Here is a 13279-nt window from a genome sequence, read left to right as displayed (position 1 = left end):
ATACAGATGGGACCTCCCTGGTCCAGCATGGTTGGGACATGACCGATCCCAAACAAGAGAATTTGCCAGACGAAGGGAGGTCCTTGCATAGGCCCCAAAATGCCCACACCCTACTGAGCTGGCTGGATTCTATCTGGGCCCATGCTACTGTGGAGAGACTCTGGCCACTGCTGCTGCTGGTGGGGCTGTCAACAGCTGCCAGCCCCAGCCCTGGCCCCTTCTCTGGTTCCCAGGGCTTCCCGGGGGATACCAGCTCCAGCTTGCTCTCCTTCCTGGGCTCTCTGGTCCAGGAGCATCGCTGGTCCAGGAGCATCGCTGGTCCAGTACTGCTGGACCAGAGATTGCCAGTTTTAAGAGATGCAACCTGTACCAGCAAAACCAGGTCACACCATTGACTCACATAATGACATATTTTCCAAATTGTTCTCCATCCTAAAACAGTACTTTCTTTTTTGATCAAAGCTGCACAATGAAAAGAGATTTCTACTGAGCTGGGTACAGTGATTCCAAAATATCCTTCTGAGTCAATACACAACTTGGAATCCTGTAAGGTGTATGAGTTGTATGATTTTTCACACCAATATGCATCACTTTGCATCACCATAGACCTTCCACTTCTCATTGAATCGGACTTATCTTGGTTCGGTCCTTCTGAAGCTTCTGACTTCTCTGCACTTGATTCACCTAAAAAACTTCACCCTCTGCAATAAGTGCAACTTCACTGCCTATCCCCGCTTTCCAAGTAATTAATAAATGTTAATTAACCTCAGATCTAATACCCTGCTGTTAAACTTCTGACATTCCACAAACTTCATTTCCTGTTTTCAATGCATCATAATAAGTTGCCTCACATTCCAGGATAACTTAGTCATTTTCAGTAGACTATCACAACTGCACCTGTATTTCCACTCAACAGTCCAGTGAGGGCACTAACTCACAAATTCCAGCTCCCCATATGTTGCCTTCCTTGAGTGGATAAACACATCTTACTCTCTTCTGTCTGACACATTTCCAACCTGAACAGTTCTCTGTCTTTCCTGTGTTATTCCTAGCAGAGTCAGGCTTCCCAAGCACACCTACTTGCTTTTGCTTTGGTGGCAGATAGCTATAATTGCTAAATTTACCCACACAGCACTTCTTTATGTAACCCTATTTATAAAGGTAAAATCATTACAGAGAAAACATTTTTAAAACAATAAAAGAAGCTACACACAAGCTAAAAAGCTTAGATATCACCCCATCTGTAACAGGGGTTCTGGAAGGAGCAATCCTTCAACTCTTCACCCAAGGGATCTCCTTTGTGGTCACAAATTCATCATAATCTCAGTTCAGGACTAACACGCAATATTTTGGGAATTCAGTACATCATGTCTTTCCAATCCTTCCATAAGGACCGGGGTGCATTTGCTGGCTCAAGATGATGATTTTGGGCCAGGTTAAAACCAGGTTATTTATCCAAAAATCCTTTCTTTGTCTTTGGTCCCAGGGTATCTACTTTGAACTAGTACATGTATCTTGTGGGGGAGGGGAGGGTGGCTTCAAAGGACCAATAACAGAGGGAGTACACCAGCATCCACCTCCTTATAGAGAAGGTACATACAATGGCACAACAGTACATACCCGATTGCATTTTCAATATACTGGACTCCAAACATATTAAGCCTAACTCTAAGGCTCAGCTTAGTTCCATAAAGGTTATTAAGTGTATTATGAGATACTGTCCATGTATCACAGAGTCTTCTGAGGGGATGCCTCCAGCAGGCGGGGGTGCGGGGGACAGACACGTACTTGCTTTGCTCACAATAACATGCAGATGTTGCATAAGGGAGGTGGCACAGGTTAGCCACCTGTGCTCTGGCTCACACTCTGACCCCTAGTCCGCACGCTGCTTGTGCTACAATGTCCACGCCACTAATTTTAACACAGTAGTTCGCACAGAGCTCACAAGCACATTGTCTATGGGCTGCAAGGCACACTGCCGTCTGCAGTGCAGACACATGCCCTGAGGGATCTTGTCAATGGCCTTTTAAATTTATAAACCAATTCTCCTTTATCCACTACCTTATCATCACTATTTGTATGTATTACCACACTGACACTTCCCAAGAATGCTAGCAGATTTGTGAGACACATTTGTCCTTTGCCGCAGCCACATTGATTAGATCCTATTTAACTCTGTACAAGGTGAATGCAGACATTGCCTCCGCAAATCTAGTATCTTTCTACAAACCTAGAGCGACCGTATCTCCCTGTCACAAATACAGGACAGGGAGATATGGGGGGAGGGGACGGCTCCTCCAGGCTGCACCAAGCCTTGGGGAGCCTGCGCCCCCCACATGGAGCCCCGGGGAAGCGGAGGCCACAGGCGCTCCCAGCCTGGAGCCCTGGGAAAACAGCAGCCGTGGGAGCACCGGACCCGGAGCTCCAGGAAAGCAGCAGCCAGCAGGAGCTCCTGGCCCTGGAGCCCCAGGAAAGCAGCAGCCATGGGTGCTTCCGGCCCCAGAGCCCCAGGAAAGCAGCAGGCACTTCCAGACCTGAGCTCCGGGGAAGCAGCAGCCGCTCCCATCCCCACCCCCAAGGGCCTAAATATGGGGTAATCTGTCCCTTTAAAAAGTAAGGCGGGATGCCTTTTTGGCATCCCAAATACAGGACCATCCCACCTAACAAGGGAGGATTGTCACCCTATGCAAACCCTATGTAATAAAAAGAGGGCCTAAAAGGCTCCAGGAGAGAACAGCCACAAGGAAGTTTAAGTTAGTTCTTTAGCAAACAAAACACTGGTGTATTTTCTACAACCTTCTTCAGTGCACAGAAACACAAGCAATTGAAGCCTTTGTTCAGACCAAAATGATTTACTGCTTATAGCTTACAGTGCTAATGCTGATTGCATCTTGTTGGAACTGATATTACTACATGTTATAACAGTTAAAAATGTCAAGAAATCTCTTGTTTTATTCCTAGTTTTTCTACTGACCTACTGTATGACCTGAGCCAAGTGATTTAAAGGCTGAGTGCCCGCATTTCCTCATATGCAAATTCGGAATAATGTCTTTGCAAGAATTTTCATAAATTCATAACTACAAAGTACTATGAGCTCCACAGATGAAATATACTATAGTAGTATAAAATAACATATTACTGTTGTTTAAATAGTTTTAAAGATGTTTTTATTAACGTTTAGTATTTTAGAGATGCACTGTTTACATCTCTGCAGGACCACTGGTGTGCATGGCGCTTCCCAGATAAAGGCTCTAATCTTGTGTAGGCTCAGAGCTCACACCAAGTCCTATAGAAATCAATTAGAGCTCACTCTTATTTTGAACTAGTATGAATGACTGTAAAACTTTCAGAGCACCAGTGAATCAGGGCCATTATATTCACTGGTAGAAAATATATCAAGAGGCAGAAAGCTTGTATCTGGTTGGCATATAGATCAAGGGTTGTCTTGGTTTTAACAAGTTTTTATCACTACCAATCTATAAGAATTTAGTTAAAGCAGGAATCTAGGATAATCATGGTATCAAAATGTCTATATGTCACCATTCCAGAACTCTGATTTTCAGAAGCTCTCCCACATTGCACCAGCATTTATCTTAATCAGATGCGTAATTGCAATCTAAAAATGTTATGAGTACAATTTATTACAGTTAGAAAAGACTTTAGTTTCCTTATGCATCTGAATTTCCAAGAGGCAGCTTGCCTTTCATCTCTATGAAAAGAGACCAATAATTGCCTGGCCTTTGGCCATGACTTGGCATGTTGTGTTACGCTGTGTTATATGTATTATAAATCCAAAAAATGTATTAGGATTTGTTTCCATTGAAAACACATTATTCCAGTGTAACACAATATGTCAAGTCATGGCCAAAGGTCAGATAATTATTTATAATGCACACAATTAAAGAACCCAAACAATTCATGTATATACAGTGAATACACTTTTATTAGTCTGCTGCTCAAGGATACACTTCCAAACAAATCTTTTCATCACACAATTTTTAACTGACTCCACTTCCCATGATAAATCAGGATTTTTCTAACTTAGTTAAATAATTGTATCTGTAAATTAAAGTACAATCATAAAATAAAAGATACTAAAACGGGAAGGGACCTCAAGAGGTCATAAAGTTCAGTCCCATGCACAAACAACAGGACCAAGCACCGTCTTCCCTGGTAGATATTTATCTAATTTCTTCTTAAATACAATAGTGCCTCAATTTACATGATGGTTGTGTCCCACACACCCTTGCATAACTGGAATTTCACGTAAGTTCGGGGGCGGCTTTTTTCCCCAGTGGAATACACGTTCTGCAGCCAGGAAAGCAGCAGGAACACCTGGAGCTCCTTTTCAAAGGTAAGTCCTGGGGTTGGGGGGGCAGTTGGGGAGGGTTAACTCTAGCGGTGGGTTGGGGCAGTGGGAGGCGGGCAGTGAGGTTAAGCCTGGGGTGGTTAGGGCTGAGGGGGCAGAGTTGAGCTGGAGTTGGGGCGGAGTTGAGCTGGAGCGTGTGGGGGTGTGGTTGAATGGTGGCGGGGGTTTGAGCTAGAGCCATGCATGGGGGGTGATGAGCTGGAACCATGCTTGGGTGGTGAGCCAGGCCACAGGGATTTGAACTGAGGCCGGGGCGGGCGGGGGTTGAACCAGGGCTGCAGGCGGGAAGATTTGAACTAAGGCAGGGGGTTGAACCAGAGCTGCGCAGTGGGGGATTGAACTGGGGGGTGGGGGTGAGCTAGAACCACGCATGAGGGTGAGCCAGGCCATGGGTGGTTTGAACTGGGGCAAGGGGTAGCTGAGCCAGAGCCACTTGTGATGGGTGGTGAGCTGGAGCCGGGCGCAGGAGTGAGCCAGAGCTCTGTGTGTGTGTGTGGTGAGCAGGGCTAGGTGGGGGGGTGTTGAACCAGAGCCGTGTGTGGGGCCAGGAGGGTTGAGCTTGGGGCGGGGGGATTGACATTTTGAGTTGTGCTTCACTCACGTTAATGCAAGTTAAGCACAACTCAAAGTCACCCATTTCGAGGGTTTATTGTATCTCCGATGATGGAGATTCTACAACCACTCTAGGCAATTAATTCCAGTAATTAACCACCCTGACAGGAAATTTTTCCTAATATTCAACCTAAACCTCCCTTCCTGCAATTTAAACCCATTGCTTCTTACCCTTTCATCAGAGGCTAAAGAGAATAATTTTTTTCCTTCCTCTTTGTAACACCTTTTTAGGTACTTGAAAGCTGTTATACCCCCTCCCTCTCAGCCTTCTCTCTTCCAAACTAAACAAACCCAATTCTTTTAGTCTTCTCTCATAGGTCATATTTTCTAGATCTCTAATCATTTTAGTTGCTCTTCTCTGGACCCTCTCCAATTTCTCCACTTCTTTCCTAAAATGTGGTGCCCAGAAATGGACAAAGGACTCCAGTTGACACCTAATCAGCACAGAGTGGAAGAAATACTTCTCCTGTCTTGCTCACAACACTCCTGTTAATGCATCCGAGAATGCCGTTTGTTTTTTTCGCAACAGTGTTGCACCGTTGACTCACACTCAGCTTGTGGTCCACTATGACCCCTAGATCTCTTTCTGCAGTACTCCATCCTAGGGAGTCCCTTCCTATTTTGTATGTGTGAAACTGATCGTTCCTCCCTAAGTGAAGTACAAATTCCACTGTTATATGAAGTCTTATACACTCCACTGTTTTTTCAGCCTGTCCATAAATTTGCATGTTCAGGTAAAAATGAGAATGGATAATTTCTATCTCCCTGAAAGACACTATTTTATTTAGGAAAAAATATCCACTGAATACATCATACTTAATTTCAGATATGACTGCAATCTAGCATTTGTTATATGCCAAAGGCAATCTGATAGATTTAGCTTCTCAATTTTGATGATGAAATAGATTGAATTGTTTATAGCAAATTAATTAGTTCATTACCATGGGTCAAAATATATTTTAATGTGCCACGTCCATTCCATCAGCATACTCAAGGAGTGTGTCTACACGAGCCCCTCCTCTCAGAAGGGGCATGTTAATGAGGGAGTTTGGAATATGCTAATGAGGTGCTTCCATGAATATGCAGTGCTCATTAGCATAATGGCAGCCGTGGCAATTCGAAAGTGCTGCTTTCGAATCACACGCTGCCCGTGTAGCCTTTCGAAAGGACCCCCCAGTCTTCGAAAGCTCCTCCTTCCCATTTGTCCTTTTCAAAGGACACAAATGTACAATGCCTCATTAGCATGAATATGCAGCGCCTCATAGCATCTTCCAAACTCCCTCATTAACATGCCCCTTCCAAAAGGAGGGGGTTCTTGTAGACACACCCAAGCAGTAGTGTGAATTATTTATTTGGAGGACAGACAACAAAATAATGCACCAAGTCTAAATTAACTAAACAGTGCAATGTTTACCTGTGCTATTATAGTATAGTTAATGCTATCTTCACTAAGTACTGCCACATACTCCTCTAATTTTGTGTATTTTATGCCTCTGTGGCAAAAGAGGATTTTTTTTATTTTCCCGGATAATGTGGGAGCATTTCTCTGAAACCAAATGCGAGCAGACACTTTTTCCAACCTGTTTTAAACCAAAATCCATGTATAGCATAGGGTCAAAAACTCACCCTCTTCCTGGAGTTTTACTTTATTACTAAAGTAGTTACCTTTAATGGGGTTGATGCCTACCTCTCACAAATGTCCCACATTGGCTGGATGTATGTGCAAACACAGTTGTGTCCTGGGGGTAAAGGGGCACCAGCCTCTCATGGATGGTCCCCTTTTCTGTAAATTGGGCCTGAGCCTGCTCTTCTTTGTGATCTTACATGAAGGTGATGCCTGCCTCTCACAAGCATGCACACACATAAGGTCTTCACAGCTCTGCCCCCCAGCTGAGTCATACGTGGTGTTCCTACTTTGGGATGTACAGCTCTGAGGTTTACCAGGGCCTGGGCTGTAGCTCTTAAGCTTCTTCCCAGAGGCACTGCCTTCTTCAGCCACTCAGCTGGAGCCCATCTCTGTACCCTCCGCTGGCCCTCCAGGGCTTAGTCTTCAACCAGATCAGCAGGGCCCATCTTGGTACCTTTATTGGCCTGGCCATGTTGTGTGCTCATTTCCCCTTAACTTCAGCCTGCCTACAATGACCTTCCACTCATTCTGCTGCTCTTCCTGCCAGCCAGGCACCCAGTCTTCAGATAGGACTGAAGCCCAAGGAAGGCTGCTAAAATGAGCTCTCCACAGTAAGCTGTCCATGGTACTACTGCTCCTCCAGCCAGCCCATCAGCCAGCCACCCAGTCTTCACTCTCAAGCTCCACCTAGCATCTAAATTTCTCTGCTTTCCTGCTTATCTTATACAGGCCCCTTCTGGCACCAGGTTGACTATTCTATCAACCACTCTGATTGGCTGCTCCTTTGCAACCACTCTAGGCTGCCAGGAAGATTTCTCTCCATTCTGTTCCAGGGCAGAGTGAGGCAGGCCACCAGGCCTCCAACAAGGAGCCTCCGGACCATGTCCACCCTGCCACATTACCCATAAAAAAGCTTGGCTTTAGCCTTATCCCTGGGTTTGGAAGTGGTTACTGCTGACACCACCCAAAGTTCCTGCTTCCAGACTACTAAGATTCTGTCTTTCTCTAGATTGGTACTTCTACTTCCATTGTATTTAAATAGGAAAATGAGACACCTTCCTCCATGAGTCAGCAGAGTCCACTGAACTATTTCTTCAACAGGATCAACTCCTGCTGTCAGGAAGTGCCTTTTCAAACACACACTGCCAGCCTGTTACACTGTCAAATGATACAGGAAATGAATGGCCAGGGAACTGAATTAACTTCTTCCCTACAGAGACACACATGCTGGAACTTGATTTAAGCACATAAGGAGTGTAAAGTGATTAAACATGTGCTGCTGCAATCACTGCTGTACCTCTTCTGTGGATAACATAATGGCCTTTTAGTTTTTAGGGCTCTCAGGTACTTTTATGAGCATTACAGTCATTAAAGGAAAATAGAAATGGACAAGCAGAAGAAAATCCTACCACAGAAAAGTCAGCTCAGAATCCTGTGTAACATCTAAGCAACTTCTATATGACAAGTACAACTCTTTATTTAGCAAAAGGCCATGGAATTACTACTTTCCTCAGCGTTAACAATGCAAACCGTCTAATTTAAGGAGTAGCTGCCATCAGCTACTCCAACATAATGACATGTCTGGGACCATAACTAACAGCTAATCTTAAATCAAAATCAAGCAATGCCGGCATTCTGCTTGACTGCTCTTGATAGCAGAAAAGATCATATGTCAAGATGGGAGCCAACTACCAAGAAAAGCAAAAGAAAGAAGCCTGGCATCACAAAGAAGCCAGGATGAAATCTGAATCTAACTGAACAGAAGAGTTAAGTTTAATTGAAAAATAAGTGCAAAAATATCAAATGGGAGAGCAACATAATCCTTCTTAAAATACATTGCAAGAGTAGAAGTTACCTTGAATTAGCAGTAACATGAAGAAGAGTCACACCACTGCTTCCTGGCTATTGTTCATTTCATTTGGCTGAACAACTATAAGAGGATTCAAAAAGAAAAACCCATTCCATGGCTGGTAGCAAGAGTGACAAGTCTGCAACTGCTTCTGAACACTCCTAAAGCAAAGACTCATCAGAGTGCAGTATTCTTTTCCTGTCTCCCCACCAAAGAGAAAAGTGTTTTCACAGTCTTAGGTCCCATTCCAGCCAGTCAATGGGGATCCAAGCAAGTGCAAGGTTTTGCAGAAAGGGGACCTTAGACATTGCTTTTTCTGTTCGCACACTACTAACTGTCCTATCTAGTGTCATTTAATCACAGGCAAAGTTCCATCTTTACTGTAGTGGCTGTTAGAAAAGATTCAGTTTGAACTCTGAATGGCACTGCTGTCTGACAAGCTGTATATTCCAATCAGAATGTGTGTTATTAGGTTAACTATCAGATTTTAATTTCAGCACAAAAAAGAAAGAGCTTGAATGCCAGTTTGCCTTGAGATGGTGCTTGGCTTGGAGGAGACGGAGGCGGTCCGTGACTGAGAGATTTCATCACCATCATCTCGCTGCTTTAGAAGCATCTGGGGTGGAGGGAATGGCAGATTCTGTGATGCAAGGAGTCCAGTATGATACGGCTCCTGGGATGGTCAGTAGCTGTGCAGGTTTGAATAGTGCATAAGTGCCTGAGGGCTCTGCTTCTGCTTCCCCCTATGACGGGGGGCCAGAGACACTGCTGCAGTCAAGGCCCCTTTTGTGTCTGCAGATGGAGAGTATGAACGGCTCTGGGAGTTGGAAGATTTCAGTATTGGCAATCAGCAATGCAGTGCTGCATCCTTTCTCCATGACGTTCCTTGTGCCGGAGAGAGAGTGCTCTGTACCAAGGCGCTCGGTACCAGCTCTTATTGTTGTTACAGGCATGCAAACTCCATGAGGAACTGTTCTAGTCTGAAGTCCCACTCCTTTCTAGAGCCCGGCTTGAAAGCTCTGCAAATGTTACACCTGTCTGACTTGTGTGCTTGTCTCAGACACCTGAGACAGGAGTCGTGGGAGTCACCAATAGGCATAGGCCTCAGACAGGATTTGCAATGGTTAAGGCCTTGAGATTTAGGCTGCGTCTACGCTGCACTTTTTTAAGACAATACTTTTTTCTGACGTCCCAAGGTCGAAATAAGTTTAAAACAAAAAACTGCATTCACACAGCCACGGTATTGCAAAACACAGCATCCTCATTTACAGCCACAGCATTGAAAAAGGAGCATTCGTATAAGTCAATAATAACTGTGCTTTGTTCACACACTTTCATTTTCAACCTTAAAGTGCGGGAGTCAATGGCCTTGTCTACACTAGCCCCAAACTTCGAAATGGCCATTCAAATGGCTATTTTGAAGTTTACTAATGAAGCGCTGAAATACATATTCAGCGCTTCATTAGCATGCGGGCGGCCACGGTGCTTCAAAATTGACGCGGCTCACTGCCGCGCGGCTCGTCCCGATGGGGCTCCTTTTCAAAAAGACACCGCCTACTTCGAAGCCCCCTTATTCCTATCTGCTCATGGGAATAAGGGAACTTCAAAGTAGGCGGAGTCCTTTCGAAAAGGAGCCCCATTGGGACGAGCCACATCAATTCTGAAGCGCCGCGGCCGCCCGCATGCTAATGAAGCGCTGAATATGCATTTCAGCGCTTCATTAGTAAACTTCGAAATGGCCATTTGAATGGCCATTTCGAAGTTTGGGGCTAGTGTAGACATAGCCAATGAAAGTCATTCACAGAGCTGGAACTATTATTTCGAGGGAAAAGCCCTCTTATCTGTGCTGGTGTGTTTTTTTTGTTTGTTTTTGTTTTTGAGGAAAGGTTTTTTTCCCCCACAAGTACAGACAAGCCCATATATTAGGCATGCCCGAAATCCCAGGGAAAAGAGGGCAGGAAGGGGAGAAACCCCTTTACTCCTACTTAACAGTAATATAGAGATAGCCGTATTAGTCTGTATTCTATCCACTTAAGTGCTATTCAGCGATGAAGGACTACTGACAACAGAGAATGAATGATAAGCTAACTCTAGCAGGAAGTGGAACACTTGCTAGGCAAGAGAACCAGTTCCAACAACCCTAGTGGATGGTAAGAAGGAATTGAAATGGGTCTGGCCAGCAAGGTCAAGGATAGAGCACCATGCTAGTGCCACTCAAGGGGCACCACTGCCAGCCTGATGTACCGCTGCTAGGGAAAAACTTCTGACAGCCATGGATGCAGTGCATGGACCTAACTGGAAGTGATATGAGCCAACACTTGAAGAACCAGTAATGAAACTAAATGATGTAATCAAGGATAAGAGAATTGTTTAAGAAACCCCTTTAGGAGTGAAAGGCTGGGAACTGAGAACATGTAGATGTAACGTCAGAATGGTGCATCAAGAGGTGACTACCTTCCATCAGGTAAGCCAATTTGCCAGATTGCAAGTCGTTGAGCTCTTCCGAGGGGAATTTGCAAAGGTGATTTTAAGAAAAGAAACCTATCAAGATGGCCAGTTCTGAAAGGCAGACAAGATTGGCTTTAGCAGTTTCGGTATAGGAAAATTTTCTCTCTGTCAAGAAACATAGTTTAAACATGACCATAAATAGATGGCTAATGTCAACCTACAGTAACATCAGTACAGTACTACAAATAAAAGGCACTAGATCTGCAACAAAAATAAATTGGCAACTCTACTAGCCTCTTCTACGAAAGATACAGTTATTCTACAAAGAAGTTCAGAGTAAAGGATTTCATTCGTCTTTAAATGCCCATTTTCGAATCTACTCCCTGGAATCAGAATATTCAATTTACAAATCACAATCCTGTACCCCTGCAGATGCTCTACTGAAGCAAATATGATAAAGTTATAAAACACAATGCATAATTATAGCACATTTAAACAGCAGTTTGGGGAAACATCTGAAGCTATGAAAAGTAGAATTTATTTTTGCTGACAGATATTAATTGCTCCCTATTAACAATTTTTGAACTGTTAGTAATAAGAAAAAATAGAAATCTAATGTCTCAAGTCTGTACAGAGTGGATATTCTTCTAGACATTAAAAAAATCTTAGCCCAGAAGGAGGGGAAGGCAATTTCCCAAAGAGAATATTTATTATTAAATTTCTAAATTGCTGCCATGACACAGTAGGAAAGCAAATAAGAAGTTGCCTCCAGCAAGTTTGAAGTGTGATTAGTCTCTGCAGCTATTGGCTAATTGGAGTTCTACATTTGTTTTATTCCCTCTGCCTCCAAGTCATTTTGTTTTATCAAAACCAGGCAGCCAGCATGGGATCCTCTGGGACATCGTAATGTCCTTGGGAGTAGACCTGCTTCATTTTTTTCAGTACAGAACAACAACTCGTTATGCCTATATCTAAAGCATAAAAGCTTGGGCAATGCTAAATTATTTATCTTACATAATATATGGCATATATAATTTTAACCTATCTTTTATAAATTGAGCTGCAGCTGTGAACCCTTCATACAGATACATTTGCTACCTGATGATTTGAGCCAGAAATTAATATGGCAAATAAAGTACACTAAAAATCTGATGACCTTTGTGGGATTTACACAGACCTGTAATTACAAATTTTCACTGGCATAACCAAGACCAGAATATGGCCCTGAGGCTGCGTCTACACGTGCACGCTACTTCGAAGTAGCGGCACCAACTTCGAAATAGCGCCCGTCGCGTCTACACGCGTCGGGCGCTATTTCGAAGTTAACTTCGACGTTAGGCGGCGAGACGTCGAAGTCGCTAACCCCATGAGGGGATGGGAATAGCGCCCTACTTCGACGTTCAACATCGAAGTAGGGACGTGTAGACGATCCGCGTCCCGCAACATCGAAATAGCGGGGTCCTCCATGGCGGCCATCAGCTGGGGGGTTGAGAGATACTCTCTCTCCAGCCCTTGCGGGGCTCTGTGGTCACCGTGGGCAGCAGCCCTTAGCCCAGGGCTTCTGGCTGCTGCTGCTGCAGCTGGGGGTCCGTGCTGCATATACAGGGTCTGCAACTAGTTGTTGGCTCTGTGTATCTTGCACTGTTTAATGAAAGTGTGTCTGGGAGGGGCCCTTTAAGGGAGCGACTTGCTGTTGAGTCCGCCCCGTGACCCTGTCTGCAGCTGTGCCTGGCTCCCTTATTTCGATGTGTGCTACTTTGGCGTGTAGACGTTCCCTCGCTGTGCCTATTTCGATGTTGGGCTAAGCAACGTCGAAGTTGAACATCGACGTTGCCAGCCCTGGAGGACGTGTAGACGTTATTCATCGAAATAGCCTATTTCGATGTCGCAACATCGAAATAAGCTATTTCGAAGTTGGGTGCACGTGTAGACGTAGCCTGAGTGTTCAAGAATGTACATGATCCCAGCCATTCAGTTAACTAAACTGACTGTAAAGGTTAAACCCCAGAGGGTCCCTGAGAATCTCCAGGAAGTATTAGCAGGAAACCAATGGGAATAGAGCACGAAGTTTGAGCTGAAGCAGTGATTTGCCTGTAACAGTCTTGTGCATGAGCGGAGGCAAGGTGGATGAGATCGGTTAAGCCAGGAACCAATTTTGAGCCATATCCATGCCTACAGAAGGACTAAACCTTGGAACAGGAACAACAGATACCTGAGTAGAACATGGAACGTTTAGAGAGAGATATCAGGTTATTTTCTTGAATTTTGAGTTTGGCTGAACTCTTCTGTGCTGACCCATTTCCTTACCACCACCCCACACCGCCTCCCCCACACACACACATTTAAACTGAATCCCAGGAAAGCAAGTCTCTGT

The 13279-nt window shown here is 44.5% G+C and overlaps 1 protein-coding gene across 1 annotated transcript in view; it reads right to left on the bottom strand.

Moving 5' to 3' along the window:
* DCDC2 (doublecortin domain containing 2) overlaps window positions 1–13279 on the bottom strand; it is a 105190-nt gene that overhangs the window by 49158 nt on the left and 42753 nt on the right.

This window comes from Carettochelys insculpta, chromosome 2 (genome assembly GCF_033958435.1).
Source record: "Carettochelys insculpta isolate YL-2023 chromosome 2, ASM3395843v1, whole genome shotgun sequence".
Lineage (NCBI taxonomy): Eukaryota > Metazoa > Chordata > Testudines > Carettochelyidae > Carettochelys > Carettochelys insculpta.
Note: the sequence above shows the minus strand (reverse complement) of the source record. Positions and strands in the feature narration are given on the sequence as shown.